This window comes from Sparus aurata, chromosome 10 (assembly GCF_900880675.1).
Source record: "Sparus aurata chromosome 10, fSpaAur1.1, whole genome shotgun sequence".
NCBI lineage: Eukaryota > Metazoa > Chordata > Actinopteri > Spariformes > Sparidae > Sparus > Sparus aurata.
This window is the reverse complement of record NC_044196.1, coordinates 13,788,415-13,815,416: the sequence shown is the minus strand read 5'-3', so window position 1 is coordinate 13,815,416 and position 27,002 is coordinate 13,788,415. Positions and strand designations below refer to the sequence as shown.

The following is a 27,002-nucleotide window of genomic DNA, read 5'->3' as shown; positions in this document are numbered from 1 at the left end:
TTTCAGAAACACACTTCAGTGTACTATTAAGCGCCAATACAATAAAGATTGCGACCGGGGGCACCTTATTTTTTCTTCTTTAATGGACCAAGAACTGCCTCAACTTGCATCGTTCAGTGCTACATCACACATATTGCTGCCTGGTTGATGGTAGATCTAACCAACTGCGTCAAGGGGCATTTTGGTTGGTTCACATTTATGATGCACCGTGGAAATGAAAAGAAAATTACTTTGTGACTCGTTCTGATGATTCCCGGCGACTATATCTTTGCAGATTCCCTCAGGAAGTTAAGCGATAGGTCTGTTAGCTTTTGTCTTACAACCTTGCATGCGATATGCCAGCAAACACAACCTATATTACCTATATTATTCATGGTCTGTCCACCATTTTGTTGGTTTATTTAATGGATTGCCACAAGATTTTGTTCCAAGTTCGTTAATATTTGATAATTACATAGAAGGAATTAAAAGTCATAAAAGTAAACCTCATTTTTGTGGGGGGAGTGTGGAGAATGAATTAAGGAGGAAAGAAACTCCTCTGTAATCTGATGGCATTGCAGAGGATACTCATGTATTGGTTGGCAGATGGCAGCAGGGTGGATAGTCTGTGGCTGTGGTGGGTGATGTTTTTGCATATTCATTACTGTCTCAAAGCGTTGAGGTGCCAAACTACAGCCCAACAAGACTGCTGAACACTCTTCTCAACTATGTTTTCCTACTCATACTTCCACAACACAACTAAAATCCAACACAATTTTGGTTAGTTGACAGACGTGGCAATGTTATTTGATCTGGTTCAGGCCTAAAATGTACAATCAAGCAGTTAATGTTACAGTTAAGTATTACTTTGGATATTAATATTACAATGTTGTAGTAGTACATACTGATCATTCTGTTCTATAGTGGTGGCTGTAAGATGGTTGTTAAGTTTAAAGTGTATCTTTAAGGTGTACTGATCATTCGTTATTGCCTTGCTGAGTAGTTAATTCCACATATTCCTTCTGCTTGAGTGTGATAGTTTGTTAACTAATGATTTGTGCAACATTACAAACATTTATCTGTTCACATTTACAGCCCGTCCACTACTGATTCATTCTTCATAATGGGTAGATCAATGTTAGACCCCTATGAAAAGTTTACCAGGATGTAAGAGAAGGGTTTGAACTCTAAATATTGACTTTGGCAATCGGGCAGAGTACTGTTTCAAAAGTCTTGTTTGTAGTCATGCTGAGATGACTCAGGCGGTGTCGGGCTCTCTCACAACTCTTTCTGCTGTACTCTTTGTTTCAAAAGTGTAGCTCTCCCCTCTCCTTTACATTAACAACTAATTTTCCTCCTTTCAGAAGAAACCATTTGCAGACATCCATTCTTGTTCGACATGATAAACAGCCTCCCACAGAATGAGGCAATCCATCACAGTAAATACAAAGCCGTCATTTGGTTTTGTCAAAGTGCTGGTTTTATTGTTACTTATACTTCATTATCCCTGAGTTTTTCTTAAGAGTGTGCTTATTATTCCCCAGTCCACTTACTGTCAGTCACCTGACACTCACAGGAATATATGGAAGTGTCTGAGAGGAAATAATCCATCATGAACATGTCGACTCACAAACTCAATTATCTCTCTATACAGAGTTTGTCCGTGGTCAGCAGCTCATTTCAAGGCAGGTTTAACACTGTAAAGTTTATGTCTCTCGAAGGACACAAATCTAAATATTAATAATGTATATACACATTACATTCATTTCAAGGTGATTAAAAGAGTTGTAAATGTAGCGTGTGTAAATTGAATTGGCTGTTAATATAACAATCTAATTCAATAGAGTGTTAATTCTGAAATGGCTTTCATTAGTGTCAGTGGATCTTATGGCTGCTGTTTATGATGAGGGTTTGTTGTTGCCCAAAAACACACATGACCCTACTTAGAAACAACCTATGGCTTTTAAACTTGCCAACAATCAATAATAACACGAGGCAATAATTGAAGTTCATTCTTCTTCCAGCCTTAAAGGCCCATCTTTATGTCTTTGAGCTACAAAGTTAAGCCCCATTTAAATTCATTGGATTGGTTTAATTGTATATGCATTTAGTGTTTATGTTACTGCTTCTAATGTGGTTGCCTGTGATATTCTGAAGAAGAGTTATGATAGCAGCTTTGGGGGGCTGTAATCTGAGCTAAATGTCAACAACAGTTGTTACGCAGGTATGATGTTTACCTTGTTCACCATCCAGACCCAGGAAGCAGGAAATGTTTTAAACAATTGCAGGCATAAACATTATGTGGATATTTTTAGGGAGACATTGGGACATTTTCCAGTTATTACAGTTATAAAAAAGAAAGAGTGAACCTTTTTTTTCTGGATGAACTACTAGGTTAACCAAAATCCGATCTTATTGTAAAATGAACCAAGTGGTTTTTGTGCCATAACTTAGCGTTGTCACAACTTAAGTTTCAAAATATCCGTGACCAACATTTATTCTGACGATTGGGTTGCACCATCCTAACATAAACAGAAAGTACAGCTGAGGCAGAGGGGTATGTCATAAGTTTTGTTGGTACTGGTATAGACATTTTCGGATTTTTGGAGACATTTTCCAGCTGTATTACTGACAAAAAAACCCCTGTTATTTTTCAAAAGATGGATCCGGGTTTACCTGGAAGGACCAGTAATGTCAAAACGTGATCTTTTCTGAAATGGAACTGTGAGAAGGTTTAAAGAAAACAGCAACAAAACTTTTAAGCTTTGTTGGTCATCGGTCCTATTTGGGAGTGTGTGCATTCATGTGTGTCCCATACAGCTGGCAAACTCTATATTTGTATCGACTTACACAAAAACAGCACATATCGATTCCCTCTGCTGCCTCCCATCTCTCTCTGTCTTCTTCTTTTTTTCAGTTAATTGAGGAAGGCAACACTGAAACTGAGCACGTCCAGCTGAGATCCCCCAGGGCAGCCACCTTGGACCTGCACTATTATTACAATAAGCCACCATCTCAAGCAGCCAACATAAGGAGAAGCAGCCAACAAAGAGAATCAGGGCAGCAGCAGACAGTGGGATAAAATATATAGAAGTGACAGTGTCACAATGGAGAAGTTCTCAGCATAGATTTCCAAGTTAACTTTTTAACCTTTATCCATCAGGGGGAATAAATACCCTGCTCGACATTCACACAGTAACACACTTGAGTAGTGACAAGTTTACTCCAAATAAATATGAACAAAAGATGGTTTGTCAGCTAATTCGTTAATTAGATCCCCTGATACCGCCGCAGTTGGCGAGGCTGTGCTTTCTGGGAATGGAACGTGCCGCAAACGGATCAAAAAGTTCTGTTCAGACGATAATAAAGAATAGTGTGCTCTCCGATGGGCGACGCACGCTTTTTCCTCTATCTTTAAAAAGCCTCAACGCCCTCAGAGTTGTTACATAACATCTCAAAAAGCAGCACTCAGGCTCTGATGTAACAGCTTCAATGGTAGAAAGCTCTCAATCTGTAAATTATCTAACTTGATTTAATTTTGGTTTTGCTAATTATTGAGATGCAATTAGTGCGAAGTTGAAACTAAACATTTGGCTCGCGGTCTCGGTGCCCTACGGGAACAAAATAATGGTTTAATTCATAATATATTACCTCATCTAATTATAGAAACCGGAGTTCAGGTTGAGGTCACATCAGATGTATAATAGATTACCTGCAGCATGTGGTGTTCAGGAAATTAAAGGAACATACTGGTGTTTTTGCATGTTTTATGAAGCTGTATGTCTTAGAGTTTTGTAAAGAATTTTCACAGCGTCCGCTGCTTTTTTTTATTTCAGTGCATTTTAAATTGACTTTCAGAGACTTTGAAAGGTAATGACGATGAAAATTTAGATTGCATCTTGCAAATAGGCTACATCCTTGCGACTGAATACTGACTGATTTTCAGTGCATATACGTGCTTATAGATGTGGAAATCAGAAAAGATGAATCTTCTAACTTTCTGTGAACTCACTTCAACTTGCATGTACTCACCATGTGTTTTATTCATTATACATTAGTACTTATGCAAAACATCTGTCTGGGACAAATTTTCCCTGCAATATAAATGGATTTACGAAAAAGTTCCCTTTTCAATAAATGGACCTAAGAGCATTAAGTAGAATTCATTATTTAAACCAAGGAGACTGTGAGGTCAGCAGACTGGATGTGATTGAAGCCCATCAGTCCATTTAAATATTTACGGATGTAGTTTTCCAACGAAGCCTGGTTTCTCACAGCTAGCTAGACATAGCAGCTGGCTATAACTCAAAGTGACCACAATCTTAAAAATCAACAGCTTTATACCTTAATATAATTATTATTATATAAGAAATGGGAAATCAGCTTTAGGAACCAAAATCAGTTTCATACCAGATTGTAAACATGTTTATTTCTGCTGTAAAGTTCAGCCTATTAATATTTTGGATCCAGCCTCAAGTGGCCAATTTAGGATTGCAGTTTTTGGCACTTCAATGTTAGCTTCATTTTTTATCCCTGGAAGTTGCAACACACATATAGTACTCTTGGTACTGTACAAACAGTTGCTAGAGTAGGTATGTAAACATATACTCATTAGCAATGCTAACATGTTTTAGTAGGTGTAATGGTTGCCATGTTTATTGTCTTTGATCAGCACATTAGCATGCTTAAATTAGCCATAAAAACAAACAAACAATGTCATTCCTTTGCTGGTATTTGGCAGTGGGCGGTACCAGTTTTGATTTGCTGATGGCAGAAGATGAAATGTCAGTGGATCACCAGAGAGATTAGGATTGATCCAAAGGGGAACGTTAACATATGTCATGGCAATCTAACTAATTGTTAAGATATTTCACCCAAAATCAGGAATATCAACCTCATGGTGGCATGGGAGGAAAGGTCATTGGGATCCATTGTATGGGAATCGTGAACATCTGGACAGAATTTCATGAATCCATCTAATGGTTTTTGAGATATTGCAGTCGAAACCACGGTGGATCGACCGACAGACAGTAACATTGCAATCCACAGAGCTGTGCTGCCAATGTGTCTAAAAACACAAAGCTGTCTCAACCTACTCTTTTCAGTAGCTTTTATGTACAAAAAATGACGCCTGTGTTAAAGATGTTACAGAACAGATTGTGGAAGTTATTAAACCATTCAGGCATCACAGGAGAATGTTTGTGTGTAATTACATCTCTAGGTAACACCTCTCTGACAGCAGTGGCAATTAAATCAACAATACGGTCGAGTTGTTGCGGTATAGAGCCACTTGCAAGCGATAACAGCCATTCACAATATGTGCAACAGAAGTGTTGATCAGAGTTGGAGTGCTTCTGTCAAAGCGTCACACAACATGCACACAAATATGGCACATGGGGGGGGGGGGCATAGTGAAAAGTGCTTGATGCTGTCGACACCATCCCTCTTTTTCTGCTGCAGTGGACACGGCGGTAAAGGAATACACGGAACGCGAGGCAGAGATAAATAGAGGGATGTAGTTTGGTGGATTTTTCTAAGGATGTGCAGCAGCATCAGATGGGAAGGAAGATTGATTGTTGCCAAGAGCAGACAGACGAGAGGAGGCTGAAAAACAGATGGGACCCGCTCACATACAGACGAATGCATGCCTTACAACCCACGTATAGGAAATAGGAATACTTTCCCATCAAACACTTGGACTCAATAGCTTTTCTTTTTTTTTTCTTTACACAGCTACACTTTAAAATAAAGAGTCTCGCACACACACAGCACTCATGCAAACACTTCATTCCACTCAAGCCGCTTTACTGCCGATTGCCTCGCTTTGTCTTCAGGGAGCGCTTCTCTCTAAAGATGCCGTTCAAGCCATCACTGTACAATCAATACTATCTCCATACGCAGGGGCGAGGTATGCACACACACACAAGGAAAAGGGAATATTAGCTGCTTTATTGGTAATCAATGCTAACATCCCCTTTTAACCCCAGAGATCAGTGTTTCCTGCTGAGAAGACTGAATGCGGCTGAATGAAAACATCCATGATTTCGTTCAGCCAGCAAAAATTAAATCGAGTATAATAGAACGGATCGATGCTCGACATCACCTTTACGTGTTTCTAATTTCATCAGTGTGCTTAGTCGTGATATAGCCTTTAAGATTTGATGTTGCGGTGAACCCATTCCATGTCAATCAGCAAAAAAAATATATATATATATTTTCCCCGGAGCACAGGGAGACGTTTTAGCCTCCACTGTAATGCGAAGTCATGATTTCAACAGCTTTAAGAAAAAAAAAAGCGACTAAGCAGAAGCACTCCGGATTTACAGCCACATAAATATGAAGTACTTAAGGTAATCTATAGAAAGGGCTTCATTAGTGACTGGACTCAGCCTCAGAGCTATCGACTCGCTGCTTCCTCTGTCAATACGAGCAATTACATTCATGCAGCTCTAAAGTCTTGGCCAGCTGGTCATTTTGGAGCTGATCTGAAAATAGTTCATCACTGATCATTATATACTGTATCTTGGCAGGTCCACTTTGTGTGAGTCACCGCTGGGATCCACATCACAGATGTGACAACAGGTCAAGCATCAGTAGAATAGTCAGCTGATGTTTGCACCAACTGTTACTCCTTCTACAACCAAGCTGTTGCTTCAACTCTTTTACATGAGAAGTATCATATTTTCTGGTTTGTAACAATAAAACATATAAAGTTCAGCCTTGCTCAACATAAGTATACAATACAAGCACTTTAAAAAGAAACAGATTGAAGTGTTTTCAACTCCAAAATGCTACAAATAAACAGAAAATGGTTCCCTTTTAAGAAAATGACAACACATAAAGCTTGGCGAGAAACTGTTCACATATGGCTTTTGGACTGTTATAAATGTAAAATGTCAAAGGACTGTGATGGTTAGGTTCGGCAACACACCTACTTTGCAAGGTTTAGGCTCCTTAATGTGCTTGGTTAGGTTTAGACACCAGGAAATACTTTTTAAGTTTAGGCACGCATAAATTCTTGGTTAGGTTTATAATAGTCTCCTAATGCAAGTTATGTAAGTGCATCACATTTGTTGTGTAAGTTAGGTCATTTATATATGTTAATATACATAACATAACTTTTAAAAAAATCTGTGTTGACTCTTGGTCACAAACGGGGCACAAACTCCGGTCTCCGACGGGAAGTCCATTGAAAAAACCCATTCAACCACCCCAACCATCCCCTGACCCGGACTAGTCTCGCTCTTTATGCAACTGGATTTACAGCGGTACAAGAGGTGATGCTAGCGGGCTAACTACGGTGGGTCAACTGAGCAGGCTGCTGTATTCGACACATTTGGAGTGAGAACAGTGGGAGAAAACTTTGATTCAAACTGTATTCTTAAAATCTTCTCCAGTGATTTTTCTTTTATCAGTGTTCAGTTAAAATTCAGTTTTTATGTATGACAGTAACTATAATTTACATGTAACATTATATTTTAAGTTCTCTCAAAAAAAGGAAAATGCTAAATTATGTGCCTCTTCTATTTAATGATGTTGCCTACAATACCAGTTGATACATTAAACAGCAGCTCCAGATTTCTTTTTATAGGTGAAGAGGAAAATAAGAGCTTGTGTGCGTCTGTGATATTGAAAGCACACACTGCCCATTTGGATATTAGGCCGCGTATTAAAATGCACCATAGAGCAAAAGGTCGGCTCAGCTCCAGATTATCATTTTTATGACCAAACAGACTACAGTCGCTGCTCCCTCGGGGCTCATCCTGCCTATCAGTTTGCAGGAGTAAAAGAGATCAATGATTTCACTGTGCACACGGGGTCAATACAGACCATAGTTAACTTATTCATCATATTGTATAATACATAATGAGCCAGGCTTGGCTTCATTGAATTTCATTGAGGCTATACCCCTGAATATTAAAGGAGAAGTCAAAAAAAGAACAATCTACCCCGGGTTTCAAGCTTGTTCAGCAAACTGGATGTTTATTTCATCTTCTCATCCAATTTCTTGTTGCAACATCTTTTAACATCCGTGTTATTGTTGCACCACAATTACATACAGTGTTTTTGGCTAGTAGAAGTTGTCTTGACTTGTCCTTGTAACTACTTTAGAACAGTTAGAACATTTCGGTCTATTTCAACCCGAACCATGATGTCCTCCTAACTGTATTCCTTATGCAACCAAGTAGTTTTGATGCCTAAACCCAACTTTACTGACTTTTTACTTCACATATGACACAAACTCTGATCTCCAGGGTAAAAGGCAATGATTAACAACCAATCACAGCACAGTGGGGCGGGACTAGACAGAGCTTTTTTGGTAGAAAATGAAATAATGCCTCTGAAACATCACCTATCCCGTCTTCCTGCTAGCTTTTGCTAAAAACAACAAAAAACAAAACAAGTAGCAGCATTAGCTACCAAGTCCTGAATAAACCCCTCCTCACTGAGCTTATCTGCAAACTGATGATGCCACTTTAAACATGTAAATATATATGCAAAAATCCTGGGTTGAGACAATGATCACATGTGGGGCCTTTCCTGTGTATTTGTGACCTAACTGGTTTCCCTCCAGGAATACATAAACTCACACAGCAACCGTTAAGGATTCACTGGAAGCGTCATCAGCTCAACAGCGGAGAGGCTGTTATTCACTGAAGTGCCGCAAACTCGTTCGCTCTTCAAATAAAGCCCTTTCAAACCTCTGAAGGGTCCCTGTGGAGCTTTTTGCATTACTCCATTTCCAAACTAAAGTTAGCTACTGTTGCTCGGTGGAGAGGCACTGAGACGGGGCACTCGAGAAGTCACATCCTTTTGGACTGTGGCGGAGAATCTGACCCGAGTCCTTCAAAGAGAAATCCAGAAAGCCGTGCAGCATCGGACAACTTCAGCAAAACGTCCACAGGGCTGAACTAACAACCGAGAGAGACGAGGAAGGTCTAATTTTTCACGTCAGGTTACAATCCCCTCCCATGTGTCCACTAACAACCTTGTAAAATGCCACCAGTTGTTACACAGGGCCCCTTTAAGGACTCATTTCTCATGTATCTTTTAATTAACAACGCGGGGAAGTAATAAGGACACTGCTGTATGAAGCAAATAAGAACTCAAAGATAGCCAAACTGGTTTGGGAACTGGCATCTGTGTCAAGCATGTGCCAACATGCCAGCCTGCAGGATCTCTCCTGCACACATTGTTGTGTGATTGTCAGGCGGTACGAGTGTGACAGACATTTCATATCAGCCCATTACTCCCCTCGCTCTTGTTGTCGCCCCTCTCCTCTTTGTGACAAGCCTATCTTCCCCTGCCTTCCACCGAGTCCATTATTTCTCCATTAAAATCCAGGATGACCCGTGTAATTGCCTTCAGTGACTGGCTCCTAATGGAAAAAAAGAAAACACATCGCATCAGTGGCGTGTGAGCTTCTGCATGTCGAGCTGCCGCGCTTTGACCAAAGATAGATAATATTCCCAGTCAGACCTGCCTGTTGCACACCTTTGAACTGGCATCAGTCTGTGTGTGTGTGTGTGCGCGCACCAACCTGCCGAAGCCTTGACCAATGCAGATAATATTCTCTCAGACCCTCGTTCCACCCTTTTAACCTGGCTGGGTGTGCGATTGCCTTCGTGTGACTCATTGACATGCATAAATATGAAGTCCAAAGCGCTCTGGTGAGTCAGCCGGTGACAGAGCGGAGAGAGGGCATTCAAGCGTACTACAAGTGGGTGTGTGTTTGTGTGTGTATGTGTGTGTCTTAGAGAAAATGAAGTGAAGCAGGCAGAGAGGGAAGAGAGAGGGAGAGAGAGACAAAAGAGACACTTCGTTCTGTTATCATTCCTGGAAATGTTTGTTGAATTATCCTAAAAGCCTCTTCAAATCGAACCCAAAGTAAATTCAACCCTGTTGTCGAACCATGTGGAGTACAGACGTGATTATGGGCTCTTTTGAAAGACTAAAAGCTGATATTTTCCCCTCAAATATATGAGAGGTTTGTAAGTGCTTCAGTTATTGATCTATCTCCGTTTAAACACAATGAATTATCTGTTCATTTTTCTCATCTAAGTTTTTAAATGCATGAATCAGCCAAATATAAATCCCAAAATTCCCCCCATCAGCTAGAAAAACACAATGGGTCCAAAGCACTTAGTCTTACATGGTCCAAGATCAAATTAGATAATAATATAACTACAAATGGACACTTGACACATGTTTTTCAAGTTAAATATTCATTCTCCTGGGAAAAAATACCCTTTGTGACCTCAACATACTGCTGCTCTTCAGTAACAGAAGCATTTAACTCACAATTGTTCTTTGTTCCCCTATTAACCCCTTTTCACAACTTTCTGCATATAAAAGCAAGTGCTTAGGTGAAAAAAAACCAGCCTATACAAAGAGAAAGTTGCATAATTTCCAAGCTTACAGCTGTTATACCCATTTAAATGATATACTCGCAGATATGAAATCTCATTGGCTACATGGTCTGTCATTCATCTGGAGACAAAGTGGCACAGGAGAGAGGGGATGGAACAAGGAGTGGGTCTCCGGTCTATGGAAACACTAGTTGGCTGTTGCAGGCCAAATAGCGGAATACGCTCATATCTATAGGTCAGAGATCAGCACCTGTCTTAGGTAACTTTATGCAGTTTGCGTTTCTAGTACCAGGCTAAACAAGCATGTTCCTAACTGTGTAGATTCATGTATTGTGAGTCAAACACACACAATCATGCTAAAGAAAATCCATGCATCGATGGGTGACGAAAAAATCCAGATTGTGTACGGTAGCTGCACAGAAGTTAAGTTAAGTTTAGACAGTCCGAGGAGTGGACAGGATACTTCACTGTGGCTGTGTCACAATGATAAAAAGTTCCGTCTTGCATTAATGCTGCTGTGAAAACACAGAGCCCAGTGTCGCGTTTTATTAATGTTCCCTTCTTTAAACAAATGAGCTGTAAGAGACTCAGAAAAAGTACCTCCTGCGTGATGATTGAGTGTGTGCAGATCAAAAGTAACTGAACAAAAAGCAGCAAACAAACACCTCAAAATCCACAAATCAGGCGCAGCGTTGCTGAGCATGCTGTGCCTGAGTTTTTTTTCTAAATAGCAGGAGCTCTGAACCTGTTTTAGAATCGGGCCGATTCCTTCCAGGGGGCCGTCGTTTGGTGATCTCTGTGAAGGCGGTTGTGACATCTGCTTAATTGCCTTGAACGTCAGCAGTCTGGCTGCTTTTTACAATCGGATCGACGATCAAAGACGTCAAGCCCTTTCGGTCAGCCCTATCGCACTCGCTTGACTTCCCACATGGCTGCTGTCAGAGAATCTGCAACGAACAGAACCTGAGCTTGTTGTTCATATTACTGGAGTAGTCATGCTCAACTGTAGTCTTGACAGAATCTGTGTTGGGATATAAAGAAATCCGAGCAGGAATATGTATGAGAGAGCCCACCTCATGTTCTCACAGCAAAACAAAGAAACCACATTGATCCCATCCTCGTCGCCAACTTTCTCTGAAAAGTAGAACTGACACAGAACTTGCTTTTTCTATGAGTCATTTTGTTTTGGAGGGAACCATCTGTGTTGGACTTCAGGGTTTCACAGTTACCATCAGCGTGAGAATAGAAGTTGTATGTTCTCGCCATAAGGAGCAATCATGCAGTATCTCCGTTAAAGAGACGTTTAGGAAGCACACTTCCTATTCCCAGTTGTGCAATTTATCCATCCAGAATTTAGGAGATGGCGATGGTGGCACATGCAGATACAGCGTCCAGTAGCTACTTCAAGTTTTAACGACATTTTTGTTATTCTTTTTGTGGTTTGTTTGCTGAATGAAGTACTACTGTCATCATCTTTGGAGCTAAAAGCGGTTGTTTTTGGATTAAGAGCAGCAGACTTTGAGATGATCACTGCCCAGGGCATCTTTCGACCGTCCAACCTGACCGGCCGTACGTGCGAAGAGAGTCAGAATAAGAGCCATGTTAGTCAGGCTTGGATTTAAGGCTGCTCCTGGCTAATGTCCAGTCCCAGGGAAAGAAAAAGGGAAATGAGAAGCAATGGAAAAGTCAGGCCTGCATCTTTACGGGGACCAGTCTACACCACAACATCCGGGATTGAGCTGTTGCACTGGGCGGGCGGACTGTGCTCCGAACCGGATCATCGCAGAAGAAGTCATGCGTCTATTTCATGTTAAGTTAGCTTAGTTAGTCCGCTTCTTGTCAATGAGTAGATGCACGCTTCCTTCTGCGCGTTGACATGATTGTAGGGTGTTGTTCCGTCGAAAGAATGTAGTTCCTACATGAAAATGCTCATGACAACAAGTTTGGTGGATTACCTTGAGTAACTGGGTCATGATTTCTGCAAAGAGTCATTGCTGTTGAGAGAAGGCAGACATCTCTACGGCTGATACGTCCCAAACTTGTCATCCCGCACCAAAATGATCCAGATGGATAAAAAGTATGAAGCTTACTGTCATTTAGATACTTTTATCTTAAGTTGTGGGCTCTTTAAAGGCTGGTTTCCAGAGACGAACAGGACAGGAAATTGTATAAATCCCTCGATGATTCTCCCCGACATCAGTTCAAAGCGCGCTGGGACGAGAAGTCTCCTGAGCGAGGATGAGGAGGAGGAATCTTTCTCGAGGAAAAACACTGCATATTAGCTGTAAATCAAGAAGAAGACAAAGGATCGGGACTGATGGAGCCGCAGTCCGATTAAACTTTAATGGTACTCGTGGGGAGGTTGAGCCTCTGCAGCAATAAGCAGTGCAAGGATACAGTATCTCCTTTACCATCTCTACCCTTTATGTGCTTTGTCTAATAAATAGAGGCCGGGTTAGAGAGGTAAAGAGAAAGAAAGAGACCAAGAGAAAGGTGTTTAAGAAAGGTCATGCAAGAAATAAAGATACACTTCTTAGAAATGGGAGGAAACTTGCTGTCTTTAGTAACTTATTTGTCCAGTTTTTCCAATTTCAGCTCCTCAATTTCTCTTCTCTCGTCTCAATTTATTCCTTATTTTCGGTTCCTTGAATTTCACCCTTCTTGACTTCGCTTTCTAGCTTGTGTTCCCTCTGGGGTTGCAGAGGGAAATTAATACTCCTCTCGACTTGCAGGTTGCTTCTTCAACCATTCCAGCATCAAGTTATCTTCCTCTCTGTACGTACGTATAAAATATGATCTCTCCTGTCCAACCTTCATCCCTCTTTCTGTACTGTAGGTAAAGTTTGGGTACGAGGGAGGGCGAGAGTCTGAAAACATCTTTAAATCATCCCCTCCTCTACCTTCTTCCACCTCCCTCCTTCATCCCTAAATCCCTTTATTATTTGCTTGTCATTTTCTCTTACTCTTGACACCTCTAAATCTCTCCGCCTCCTCCCTCTCATTCTCTCGTTTGTAATTTCTTGCACTACTCTGCCATTAATCTCTCGATGTTCTCCAATCTTTCTCCTGCCCACTCCCCCTCTCCCTATATTTGATCCACTCCCTCAAAAGTCCCCATATCTCCTTCCTCCTAAAAATTGGCCTGTCATTTCTCCGCCGCATTGCCGGCCCTTTATGTGTTTATCACCGCATCTTCCCCTGTGTCACCTTCCCCCCCCAAGAGAGCAAGCAAACTAGTTGTGCCTGAAGCAGCGGTTCATCTTTTGTGTCCAACATCAGAGTCTGGTCATCAGAACAGTGAATAAAACATGTAGGATGTGCCGCATTTGAAGGAATGCATAAAATGTGGAGTTTTTTATGTGCTGACTCGCCCCCTCGCTCATCTTATCTTCAACGCACAGCTTCGACAACAACGTCGCATCACGTAGTTTCGTTTTTGCGAGTTCTACGCGGCCATAATTCTTCCCCGACGCGTCGTTACACCAAAGTAAAATGTACGTGTGGACCAAAACAGCATGAAAACAAATGAAAAGTTTCTCCTCTCACATTCAATCTTCTCCATTCTCACCGCGTGTTGGTCTGAAGGGCCTTGCGACCATCGAGTCGAAATGAATCAAATCAGAGCGAGAGTGTCGTGTGAGTAATGCCGTGGCCATCTGCCATCTGCTAAAACGCATGCTGGCACATATAGAGAAAGGTCCGCACTTTGCACTCCGGAGTTAATTCCGGCTAATGAGGACATTTTGTGAGGATTAAAATGATCAGAACTGCCTCGGCTAAGTTCTTCAAACGAGCTGGTGTGTTTGACTGTTCCTGGATGATGCAGTCACACCTCGGAGGCTTTGATAACTGCAGATCAACAGATGACAGGGCGGAGGCAATGCTGAATTTACTCAGGACTCGCGAGTTGTATGGCTGAAACCAATGACTCTCTAGTGACTTAATTAAAACAGGGTTTTGCATAGAGATTGGATCAGCAGATTGGAAAAGAATGAAGCAATTTTATAATTATGCACAGCTGGGGCTCTGTGCTACCTTCCATGCAGGTCAAGTGGGAGAGCAAGGCATCGGGGATAGAGGGTAAGAGATAAAATATGTAACATTTCCACATTAAAATGTCTAAAAACAATTTGACTTTTGTATGTAATTAGTGGAGTTCTGTACCTACAAGGCAACAGTGTGTTGTTTGGTGCTATAACTTAAGGGCAACTTCCGATAATACATCAGAGAGAGAAGAAGGAAGTTGTTGAATGTGACAAACTTTGACTTCGTCGGTGAGCATTTCTGCTCAGTCATGATTTTCATGTTTAAAAATGAAGACAACTCTCATGTTCCCTCGCTACTTCAAGCTGTCATCGCACCACTTCGCCTTTTGATTTCATTGTTTAGCTTGGAGCCCGACTGAAAAAAAAAAAGATCCAACATTAATATATCAGTTGATGAAACAGACTTTTTGCAGCGATCCCTTCAAATGTGGTTGCTCTAAGCATTTTACAACACTTGTCACGTTGGACAGGAGCAATTTGGCGTTCAGTTTCTCAAGGATAATTTGATCTGGGGAATCAAACCAGCAACCTTCTGATGACTGGACGACCCACTCTTCAGCCTAAACTACAGCTGTTGTCAAAGACTTGGAAAATATATAATTGAAGCAGGATTTTTTAAGTTTAACAATAAATTGAGTTGACTGAAATGACTTCTGCAATAAAGTTTTTCTGCATCATGTTCTGTAAAATCATCGGACAGCATATGTTCCAAAACCGATGTATCTGATATTTGAAGACCTCAACTCAATTTCCTGACAGAAACAGGAGTTATAAGTCCAAACATTATATTTTTTTCTAAACCTAACCAAGCTGTTTTGAGCCTAAACCTATCCAGACCGTAAATACATCATTGTCACAAGATGAACCAAAAAACTGCCAAACCAGAGACGATTGTTTGAGATGGTGTTTCAACATCTGTAAGCGTGACGCTTCTAGAGAAATTAGGACAACTTGCCGCTGTGTTTGAGGCGTGAACATGATCTTTTCCGAACCCTAACCGAATGGTTATTGTGCCTAAACCTAACCAGAGCATGAATGAAGCTTCGTCACAGCTGCTGAACCTAAAACATCCATCTTATGTGTGCTTTTATGAAGACCATTTTTTTCCTCACCGGGAGCAAATGGACAGAAGTAAATCCTTCCAATTTCTTTTTTGTCTTACAACCGTGCAGTCGCTTAATTGTTATGCAACGTCAGCATCTGCATCTTCGCCGAGTGGGAAACTTTTAATCTGGTGACACTGCGGGGGGGCCTCTGCGCCCAGCGAAGGAGATTACGCGGCAACTCATGCCGAGTTGCGTTCGTGTTAATCAAAATCAAAGTGAAGCCATGGAAGAGGGGAGAAGAGAGATGAGGATGAAAGGACACAGGGACGGGGACGGAGACGGAGGAAAGATGAGTCTGATTACTGTTTGTTTGATGTCGTTTCACATGTCTCCCTGGAAAAGTGTGCGTCTCTCCACACGCGTGGCGTTGTCCGTGTGTTTTTGTGTGTGTTTGTGTGTGTTCCCCATTAATGTGTTCCTCGGAGCGTCACCGCGGCCTCAATGATGTTTGAAGAAGCTCTTCGAGACTCAGTGACTGCAGATTACTGATAAGGAAAATTACACTGTCAGAATTCTATCAGTGCCAAAATCATCGCAGCGTGCGTCCTCGTGAGTGTGTGTGTGTGTGTGTGTGTGTGTGTGTGATGGTGGAAGACAGAGGGTTTTTCTTGCCGGGGCATATGTCTGCTCGCATGTGTGCGCTTTGTGTGTGTTTTTATCCCTCCTCCTCCGAGGAGACCCCACGCACCGTCTGTCTCCGACTGATTCGGTATTCACTGCCACGGAGAGACGGGAAGGAGACGGAGGGAGCGAGGAGGAGGAGGAGGAGGAAGAGCAAGAGAGAGAGCGAGAGAGAGAGCCAAAGACACAGCAGGATGATGGCTTGGAAGGAGGAAAATACACCAAAAAGAAAAAGGGTGTTTATGCCACGAGTTTATAATTCTCATTCACGCTCCAACTATCCAAACAGATGTCTCCGCTCTCCTCACAACAGCTCCTCAAACGCAGCAATTCCTGATGTTAGACGTCACCTGCGCCTCCGAAAAACCAACTGCAGCCATTTTGTAAGAGCAGGTGCTACAGACTTCTTTCTATTTTGTTTTGTGTCTCTTTCTGTTTTTTTCTCTCTCTCCTCGTCTTCCCCCAAATGGTGGATGTCGCTATGAGAAAAGAGGGAGGGAGGGGAGAATAAAAATGGACAGAGCAGCTGAAGAGGTGAGAGGGGCGTGGGAGGGGAGACAGGGAGACGAGAAGGGGGGAGGAAGGCAAGGAAATGAAAGGATGGAGAGAGGAGAGAGGGAGGAAGAAAGAGAAGACGGAGGGCCGGAGGAGGGGAGAGGAGGTGTTTCCCATCCTGTTTGTGTTTCATTAGGGTTTTTCAAATCTAATGAGAGGCTAAAAGGGAGACAAGAGGGAGACAGACGGGGGAGAAGTGCAAACACACAGGAAGTGAAGGAGAAGGAGAAAATGTCAGCAACAAATGAGGTATAGAAAAAAAAAATGAGCGAGCAATAACGTGCGGCATCATAACTCTCCCAGCCCGACTGCTGCTGCATACCAATATAACACTCAACACAGGGAGTGTGTGTGTGTGTGTGTGTGTGTGTGTGTGTTGCAGGTCTCCACATTGTATTTCATTGTACATCACATTGCATCTCTAATTAATCTGCCCGGCGGGGTCTATCACAGTGTGTGTGAGAGAGAGAGAAACTAAATGTCAAAGCAAATGCAGAAACGGCAAAACACGTCGAGCTCACGGGGAGACAGGGAGAGAGAGAGAGAGAGAGAGAGACGGAGGTGAAGGACTCGAGGAAACTTCCTCCCGTGCGTCACTGTGTTTGTGCATCAGAAGGCCGTGAAGCGCTGCATGCAGCGGGGAAAACTAGCGATGGCACGCGGCGGAGGTCGGTCAGATTCGAAATGGAGGATGTTGCTGTTATACCGCTGTGGCACAGGGATCCAGTATTTCCACAGAGACGCCATTAAAACAGACAAAAAGCTACGTTTCCATCAATGGCCTTTCATGCACACTAGAAAAAAAACAGCAGAATCCAAACATTACGCTTGCTCAAGGTGGTTTTGCCTAACCTAGCTTCAAATTTGTCAGTTGTATTCAGTAACCCTAACCCCCTCTTGGGGTTAGGGTTAGGGTTAGGTCGCTGGATCAAATCCCCTGGTCTGCATGTGGAAGTGCCGTGGTGAAGATACTGAACCCCAAGCTGCTCCTGAAGTGCTGGTCGGAACCTCGCAAGGCAGCCATCAATGTATGAATGTATGTATGAATTACTGTAAGTCGCTTTGGACAAAAAACATCTGCTAAATGCCCTAAAATGTAAAAATGTAGCTTCTGGATGCACCAAGACATGTCAAACACAATATGACAAAAAGGAAAAAGCAAAAAACAAAAGAGTTGGAAGTCCTGAATCCACAGAGGAAACCTCGGATCAAATCTAAGCTGATCATCGAACCCATCCGCGTTGAGCTTTTAGATTTCCAATAATAACGCCAATAAACAGATCACTGACATTCGAGGAACCAAACCTCAGGTCAACACATCTCCGACTAACTACATTACTGCCTGAATGATTCATGCAGAATGTGAAAGATCGGACTGATCCACAGCCCGGGCAACATCTGACTCAATCAAGGACGAGCAAAGTTTAGGATGCGTCGTCCCTCCTTGTTTATTCTTGCTCTGACTTTTATCTCTCTAACTTTCTGTAGAGCCAGATCAATAGCCGCTGCCCTCTTTCTCTTGCATATCCTTCATTACATTTCCCCTCTCGGCGTCCTCCGCTGACAAAAGATAGAGAGGGGGAGAGAGGATGTGAAATGTTTTGGGCCGATCGGTTCCGCCTTTGTTGTGTTTAGCAGCCTCGAACAGTAGGTCATAACACGAACGCGGCCGGGGTTGGAAATTAATTTCTCCCTGCAGACCTCCAGACAGGAAACGCGTGAACCTTAGTACTGTAAAGCTGAACACAATCAACTGTCTTGCGTGTAGAACTTTAAACTTAAAAGTCACGATAACATGTTTCCACAACCTCAATGCAATATATATATTTGTATTGATCTCAAAAGCTGAAATCAATCACAGCAGTTCCATTGTTACAGTCGCAGTTTGCTCAGAAAGAACTAGATCACGTGTCAAGTTGTCCAACAAGGTCTCACGGCAACTGTGTTGACAGCTGCTCTGACAGAAGAGAGATGATGGCAGGCTTTTGATAACCGTGATAATTTTACAGATGGTAGCAGACAAGCCAACACCCTCACGAATGTCATTTTCAACTATAGCTATCATTTTAAGCAGGCATCTTATTGGAAGAGGGTCAGCACGTGTCATTGCATCCAGTAACGACCGCAGTTTGAGTCACACCAGTGGCTATTTGAAGGGACACCCGGGGAGCTTTCCATCTGTTTGCTGTGCTGTCGAAACCGGCTGTTTTTTCAGGAGCGCTTCGGACATTTTCCATAGGTTTTGTGAGACCAAAACTGGGTATTTGTCAGAGGAAGTCAGACCATCTCCATCTGGGATTGTGGTTTTTGTGCCTCAAAGTAAACCGAGCATAAGTAGAGTGTTGATAGAGATGTTCAATTTCAACTTATCTGTGGTTTTGCAGAAACGTACTTAGCTGACTAAGACTATGACTTTCTGTCAGCATGTAGACGAGCAAATAAAGACTTTTTTTTGTTCATTTCTTGGTTGAATTGTTCCTTTAAGTTATAGGAGGATATTGTCCAACAGTTGCTTCCTGTCGTCCTGCTGTTGGGACCATCTGATGAGCGCTTCAGTCAAAGCATCCTGACACCTTAAATGACCCAAGATATCAGTCATAATTGGAAAGACGCAGTTGGGGAACACGAGCTGACATGATGTGTGACTTGCTCGAGATGTAATGTAATGAAGTCTAATAGGCGTCCGCCCAGCGCGTAATGTAGTGCATCCTCCTCTGTGAAACACTGTCCACAGCCTGTTGAAAAGGTGACTGCGCTGTCCATTTGCACAGCCAATAACTCATTCAGATGTGTTAAATGGAGCGTGGGCTGGACCAGTGTGAGAGTATTTCCGCAACCTGAGTCAGCCTCCTCTGAATAAATGAATAATTTGGCTTAGTTTGTGCCGGTGTGTAAAGAGATTGTGCATCTCTTGGGGGTAAATCAATGTGTATTTGCATTGGTGTCTGTGAGTTTGATGTGTGTACTTGAATGTGTGGGCGAGGGATGTGTGTGTTTGTATGTGTGTGTGTGTGTGTGTGTGTGCCCTCCTTCCACAAGGCCAAGTTTGGACTTGCCCCGAGCTAAAACGACTAAGTGAGTGAGTTCCCATCCTGTTCTCCCTCCTTCCTCTCTTCTTCCCTCTCTGCACTTAAACAGGCAACGAGAAAATGCGCTGAAAAAGATTAAACCAGATGTTGATCGTAGATTAAACCTGCTCGATGAAAATCCTTTACTCTCACCACGAACACACAGTGGATATTTAGGGATAAAGAAAGGGTTTCCACTTCTGATACATCTAAAAATTGAGTCAACCATCAGAAAACAGACACAGCAGACGCAATATATTGGGTACAAAATCATCCTGCCTCCCTCATTAGCCATCCCCTTCAGTTTCTAAATGTTTCAGCTCGAAGATGGAAGATTCAGACTTTAGCATCCGTATTGTTCAGCACCAAGTTTGGAAATCCATGTGTCTTTTGCAACTAAAGATATTAAGTTATGTTGCGTGTACCAAATTCATTCATGCAGAACCTGTTGACAAACTATAATTATGTAACACCAGTTGAAAAACATAAATAAGATGAAAAACTAAAGTTTTGACTAATTACATTTTGTTATTTTACTGCTACACATAAGCTAAATGATGGTTGAGTTTAAATATATCCTCTTGATCAGAAGTTGTTTTTCTGTTGGCTCAATTAAAAGTCATTGTGTTACTGTAATACTAGTTCATTATGTTAACCTAATACAATTTCTCGGAACCTGTTGACAACATTAAAAGCAATGAAGTCATAAACGTTTACGTGTTTTGAGTTGTAGAAGCCAACTCATCGACGTATAAACTCTGATCAGGTGAGTTCAGAGGTTAAGACTGCACAGAGTGAATAATGTCTGGTAAAATAAGGCTTTTATTGTTCGGCAGTTTGTGTCTCCTCTTAAATCGAACCAGAAAACAACGTGAATCCAGCATGTCAGGTTACTCTTTCTTCTGAAAACAACTCCTGTCAGGTTTTGCTTTTAGCTCGCCCCCGCTGTGGGACCCACTGCTTCTGTTGGGGAACCCCATTGAGACGTGACACTGTTTGGTGTGTCACGTGTCAAAATATCCTTTGTCTTCAGAGCCCACGCAGCGTTCTTGACTGTTAGAGCTGCAGGGCGAACTGGGCAGGAGACTCAAGATAATTTTCAGATTGGTTTGTTTATAACATCCCCACGGGAAAAATTCACTTCACTGCCTTCTGTATTGGTGGTCAGTTTGACAACAGCACACCTGAGGGGAAATGGTTTTACCCATGGACACTTCAGTGAAGCAAATGCTTGGAAGAATGAATTATTGACCCTGAATGTTGATGTTGAGCAGCTTTCAGGCTTCACGGCTCTGCAGACTGAAGCTGGACTCACTCACCTTATGGGGGAGCAGACATAAACAAAATGGAGATTAGCATGATTCAACAACTTCTTGTAGTAACAAAAAAACAAAACAAAAGCAGAGGGTAAAACGAGTCTGGATGAGTGGAGAGACACAGTCAACACAGGTGTTCTATATTTCAGCAACAACTGGAAGTGAGATTTTGTGATTTTGTTGACAGTACTTTGTTGACTAAGTTAGCTAAGCCTCAAGGTATCAGGGTTTAACAAAAAGGAGACCCATACACGAGGCAAAAGTTGAAAAGTTAAAAGTTGAGCCCAGTAAGCTTCGTAAAAGCTAGTGATAGACAGATGATTGGGCCAGTGTGTTTTAAAAGTTTCAAGTGCCGCCTTTCCAAGTGTAACAAACCAACGGGTGTGATAGTTATATAGCGCCAAACAAAACAAGCTAATGCTCGTATGGCTGACCATCGCCCTGAATACATGTGTATCTTTGCTGGTTCATGTGAGATACCTGAGAAGCAAGAGCAGTAAATGTAGCAGTATATATTCAGACCTCATAATGTCAGTAAATGGCACCATGTAAAAAGATGCAGCACTATCCTTACGTAGCCTAGCACACAGTCAAGAGGCTGCTTAACTGGCCAGTTTCAGATGTGTCTGCCTTAACTGCTACATCAAGTAACACACGCAGCCCTTGTAACTACTTTTTCCCTCCTTTAATCTCCCTCATTCCCTCCAGCTCTTATCATCTTCTACTTTCCTTTCAATTTCCTCACTCCCAGCTCTTTAATGCACCGTCTTCTCCTGCTCTGACTAACAGTATCGCAGCGAGACCCAGCAGACGCAAACAACTGTCTGGAACCAACGGCAGGTCTCCACTCTGCCTCTCTGGTGCCACTGCTACGCCTATTAGCCGCGAGCTAATTACCCAGTGGCACTCCCCTGTGGGACTGGCTAGCCGCACGCTAAGTTAATTTGTGCGCACCTGATTGAACGGGCAGGGCTGGCTGGGCAAGTGGAACTAAGAATGGCAGACGTGACGGCAAAAATAGAGAGGAAAGTGGGAATTAGGAGGCATGGCAGCTGGTGAAGTGAAACACCCATTGTGAAAGCTAGGCCCACATTAGCATATAAGCTAATTGGAAGGGGAAAGATTGTGAAGGACAGGAAGATGTTGGGAAATCATCAAGCAAAAAGCTTGCAGATTAGTTGACAGATTTTGGTGGCTGTTAGCACGAACAACCAGGCACCAAATTGGCCTCATAATTCGGGATTATGCGACATGAGATAATGTGTTTTTTTTTGTGTTCATTAACCACAGGAGAGATGGCTTTTTTTGTTTTGCTTTTACAAGCTTGTCATCCGTGTGGCACTCAACTGGGATCTTTCACGGGCCATTATGCTGCCTGAGCTCCATGGTGCCACTGCAGTGCAGGACTGCCGCAGTACATAATGAGCACTACCAGAGATAGCTTCAGTTTTCTGTATGGCCACAAAGGAACAGGCCTGTCACCGAGACCACCCACTTGTATATAGATTGCAGGTGGAGAAGGGAGGCTGTAACGACCTATAGCTGCTCAACACACAGAGGAACTCATGTGAGGGAGTTGATGCTCTGTGCTGAGTCAATATGTGAATCTATAGGGTATACCTGTGTGTCACTGTGCCTGTGGATGTATGTGTGCAGACTTTGTTTTGTTCATTATGTCATTACCCTTCTTGTTACCTTGAGTCATATGTTATTAAGTTAAAATTCAAAGGTGCAATATGTAAAAAAAAAAAAAGAGTTTAAAACAGTCAAAAATTAACAAAAATTATCAACAAAATGCGAAGAAGTAACAGTTTTGAAGTTATGTCAAAGACATCTGTGCCCGATGTTCCATAGATATCTACTAAAGATAGCATGCTAACCAGCTAGCCGCTTTGTACCTTAAACAAGAACAAACCGCCCAATATGCCAATAGGCCATTATGACCAATACCTACACAGTTAAATGACCACACTAGCTACTAACGGTGACAATTAGCAGAAAATTCTGTAGTGGTTACTCTGGTGATATGTTTCCCCCATTTGTTTGTGTTAAATAAAGCCTTGTTACCTCATACAAATGTGTACAGAGGTCCTTGAAAGCCAAACATGTCCGTCTGAAGTGAGACGTCTCCTCGTGTGTCAGCCTCCACATTGCAGGCGCTGTGTGGTACACACAGAAATACACACAGCATGCACAATGAGGAGGCCTCGACACGCCGTTTCATCGGGCTAATCAGCAAGTTGATGGACTAACAAATTAGGCCGACCTGCTGGTCAATGAAACAAAAAAGGAGCAGCCTCGTTGATGAGAAGCAGAGAGGGCGCAGACCAGAACACTGCAGGGTTTGTTCCTCTGATTGTTTGCTGCGCTGATGTCAAGCTGATATCAGGCCTCACATCCTTCTCAGAACATGCAGGGGTAGAATTAAAATTAAAAAAACATTCCTCTCTACAGAGTCCCTGAAGTGACTTTTCATGCATTTTTATGCTTTTTATTGAATAGCTGGAGGTAGAGAGAGGGAAGGAGACGGAAGAGAGGAATGGGAAATGACAAGCAACGAAGGTCCTCATCCGAAGGCAAACTGTGTTTCAAGGTCAGCAGCTTTACCCGCCCAGCTCGTCTGCTCAACTACCTTCTGCACAGGAAAGTACTGTTCACATTATAAAGCACATCACTCACACTAGAAACTCACTTTTCTGGTCCATATCAGGACTTATCTACAGCATGTTACCTTTTGGGTTTGAAGTCGATAGTTCCTGGTCGGCATTCCTAACTTCCAGTCCTAATGTGTTCCAGTGCATCTGCTCGGCACAACGTGGATTCCTGCAGCAAGAAAAGAAGGTTTGTATGTCAAGTTTGTGAACTTCACAAGCAGCTACAGTGGCTGATTTAACAGATTAGAACACTTAAGCTTGGAAGTGTGCTTACAGAGCTCACAAAGCACAGCTATAGGTGAGAAGGCTGCCAAGCCAGTGACGACAGTTCAAGTCTGTGTTTCAACATTTGCAAGCGTTACACCACAAGGGATAGTGGCAACAAAAATCTGAATCTAATAAAGCAGTACAGCTCCGGCCATGTACATGGTGACAAAAAAAGGTATTTTAGGCCTAAACCTGATTATATCACAACATAAAATGGAAAAACACAGCCCAAATAAACAAAGTTGCAACATAAAGAAATGTAAAGTTACAACACATCCATGGTTTGCAGAAAACGTACATTTCCAACATTTATTCTGGCGACTGGGTGGCACTGGTGCTTAAGAGTGCATATGAAAAGTACCAAGCATAAATTAGAAGCTTGTATGATGGCTACTAGATGAGCATCTGATCACACTGAAGGCTCTGTTGTGCACAGTGTGACAGTCTAAAACACAAGATTTGGATCCTCATTAAGTTTTTATCTCCGCAGTGACATTTTCTCCACATTTTCTCCACATTTTCTCTGGATATTCTGCACTCCTTGAACTTTAAATACACTCATCAGAGCGCTCTATGATGGTTTCATACTTCCTCATGGAAAATGAGCCTACAGAAGCAACAGGAGGTACTCATTTATTTTTTTTAATAAGGGCGGCGACAATGGCTTCTCCGATACCCTTTAATGAGCTGCATCTCACTGTATGCAGGGAATACTGAGTATGACCCGCTTGGATATGTTGAGGCCCGGGGGTCTGAATTATCTTAATGATCTGTGCATGCCCTTCCTTGTGTACAGATGTAACAGGATCCTTTCACAGCGGAGCTATCCGGTCCACTGACCCAGCCATTATCGGCCTGTGTATGTCCTTATATGGATACGTCATTTTTTCCAACAGTCTTTCCCAAACTTTTTTGCCAGGAATCAAAGGCTGATTTTATCTCAAAATGAGGCAAACATGCATTTATTTTAATAAACTGATTATAATTGAACTAAACATAAAAAATATGTGATGTACACGTTTGTATCCAAAACGTATTCATTTACATTTTATTATGTAGGACAGGAATTTATCCACATTGTCCATTAAACTGTCTCTCATGCGAGTCCCCTTTCTCCTTTCAAGTGAACCTATTACACACATAAAGCACGTTTTATCACACAAATTAAATATATAAATACACACTAACACCCTCCACCACACGTGTACCAGTCCCCGACTAACAACGCACATGCTGTGACAGGTGGAGAGATAAATTTCCCTCCATGTCCTGAGCTGAGAAGGAACATTTTCAGGGTAATTGGAGAGAAAAGGGGAAGAACATTCACTTTATAGTGACAGGAAAGGACAGGGCGTTCTTGTTAAAACTTTTTAATGGTCCTTCATATTTTCTACCTGTAATGGCCAAGATATGGATAATTAAACCTAAAGATGATATAGGAGAATATTGTATACAGGCCCAGGGAATATGTATGTTGTGCAGGAATTATTAAAATTTTAACATATTGAATATTTTAGATTTTGATGTACAGCAGAAGTTACAGCAGGGCTTGTTTGGGATACATATAATGTACTGCTGAATTGTTTAACTGAATTTAAAATGGCTTTTCCCACAAGAGCCTCCATATTTTGGACCACACTTTTGGTCTGCAACTTGCTGAAATATATCTAAACTACAAGCACTTCCATTAATATTTTAGACATTTGCTACAGCTGGCTGAGCTTGGAGAGTTTACTGTCCATCATACAGCAGACTACCTTTGTTTGTATTGGACATACAAAGCATTTAAAGCACTTTATTGGCACACATTAGTATTGACACATCCAAATTGTGTCCTCACTTTATAAAAACAATCATAAACGACACAGCAGTGGACATGTTTTGTTCCAAGCGAATGATGTACAACTCCTCTGGGCTGATCTGTAAACACCCTGCAGTCCGTTGTCTTTATTGGTTGAGAGACTAACTGAACAGCAGCAGAAACTCAGCGGACCTTTTGAAATGAACTTGGCTGACAGGTTATTAATATTTTTGACGTGGATTAAATTACTTAGGTGCAAAGACGACGCCAGAGTCTCCCAGCCGCTCCATCCATTGAGTTATATTTGTGTCCGCATATGTGCTCAGAATTGAGAGGCAAACTTAACATCATACACACCGTACCAGAGCATCAGTTTCTGAAGCTTTCTCTCATTCATAAACTCTCTTATTTTCTCTTCCTTTCTGCTGCTCATCTCACAGATGACCTATGCTGCTCCTGCTTCGCCTTCCATCCGATGACTCAAGACTCCCAGACGCTTTCCTGCAAACCTCGCCCGCCAAGGTTCTGCTCCAGACGGAGATCATGTGGGCGATGGAGTCTGAGTCAGCATCATAACAACATTCGAAAAAGAATATTTTGTATTCTATACATAGTGTGGTTTAAATCTTCCTCTATCTGAACAGTTATGTCTGTACTCTCCCTGGGGCCAATTAGTGTAATTATGAAAATGCTGCAAGTTGTAGTGAAGGAACCATAAAAAGACTGTAACATTCCCCTTGGATCATTACCATTTTGTAAAAGCCACAAAAGAGCTTCATCAAAAAAAGAAAAGATGCTCCGTTTGCTTCATTTCCATAACAACCGTCTGTCACTGCCAACAAAGAGTACTTGTGTCCAACTCTCAAACACTCCCACAGCACAGCCCGAGAGCTTCATATTTCCTTTTTTCTGATCAGAATAGCATAAGATGCTGTTTCAAAACCACTCCAACCAGTCCTGTTTTCTGTTCATTTAGGCCATGCTGGCAGAATGGCAAGTCTGTTGCTTGGTTTGTCCACCACTTTGGTGCAGACCGAAATATCTCAACTATTGGATGGTTTGCCTTAAACTTTGTTCACACATTCAAGGTGCCCAGAGGATAAAATGTACTGTGGTAGGTGATCCTCTGCTGATGTAGCACCACCAACATGTTAGAGGTTTAACTTATGTAGGGAAAAATGTTCACGTCTTCAGAAAGGATTGGTATAAAATTTTGGTA

At 42.1% G+C, this 27,002-nt stretch overlaps 1 protein-coding gene across 2 annotated transcripts in view; it reads right to left on the bottom strand.

The window, feature by feature from the left end:
- Positions 1-27,002, bottom strand: part of htr2cl1 (5-hydroxytryptamine (serotonin) receptor 2C, G protein-coupled-like 1) — a 143,454-nt gene that overhangs the window by 74,162 nt on the left and 42,290 nt on the right. For both annotated transcript variants that reach the window (XM_030431677.1, XM_030431679.1), the window contains one exon: positions 23,793-23,884. The gene's annotated coding sequence lies outside the window, so the exon portion shown is untranslated. The remainder of the gene's footprint in view (positions 1-23,792; positions 23,885-27,002) is intronic.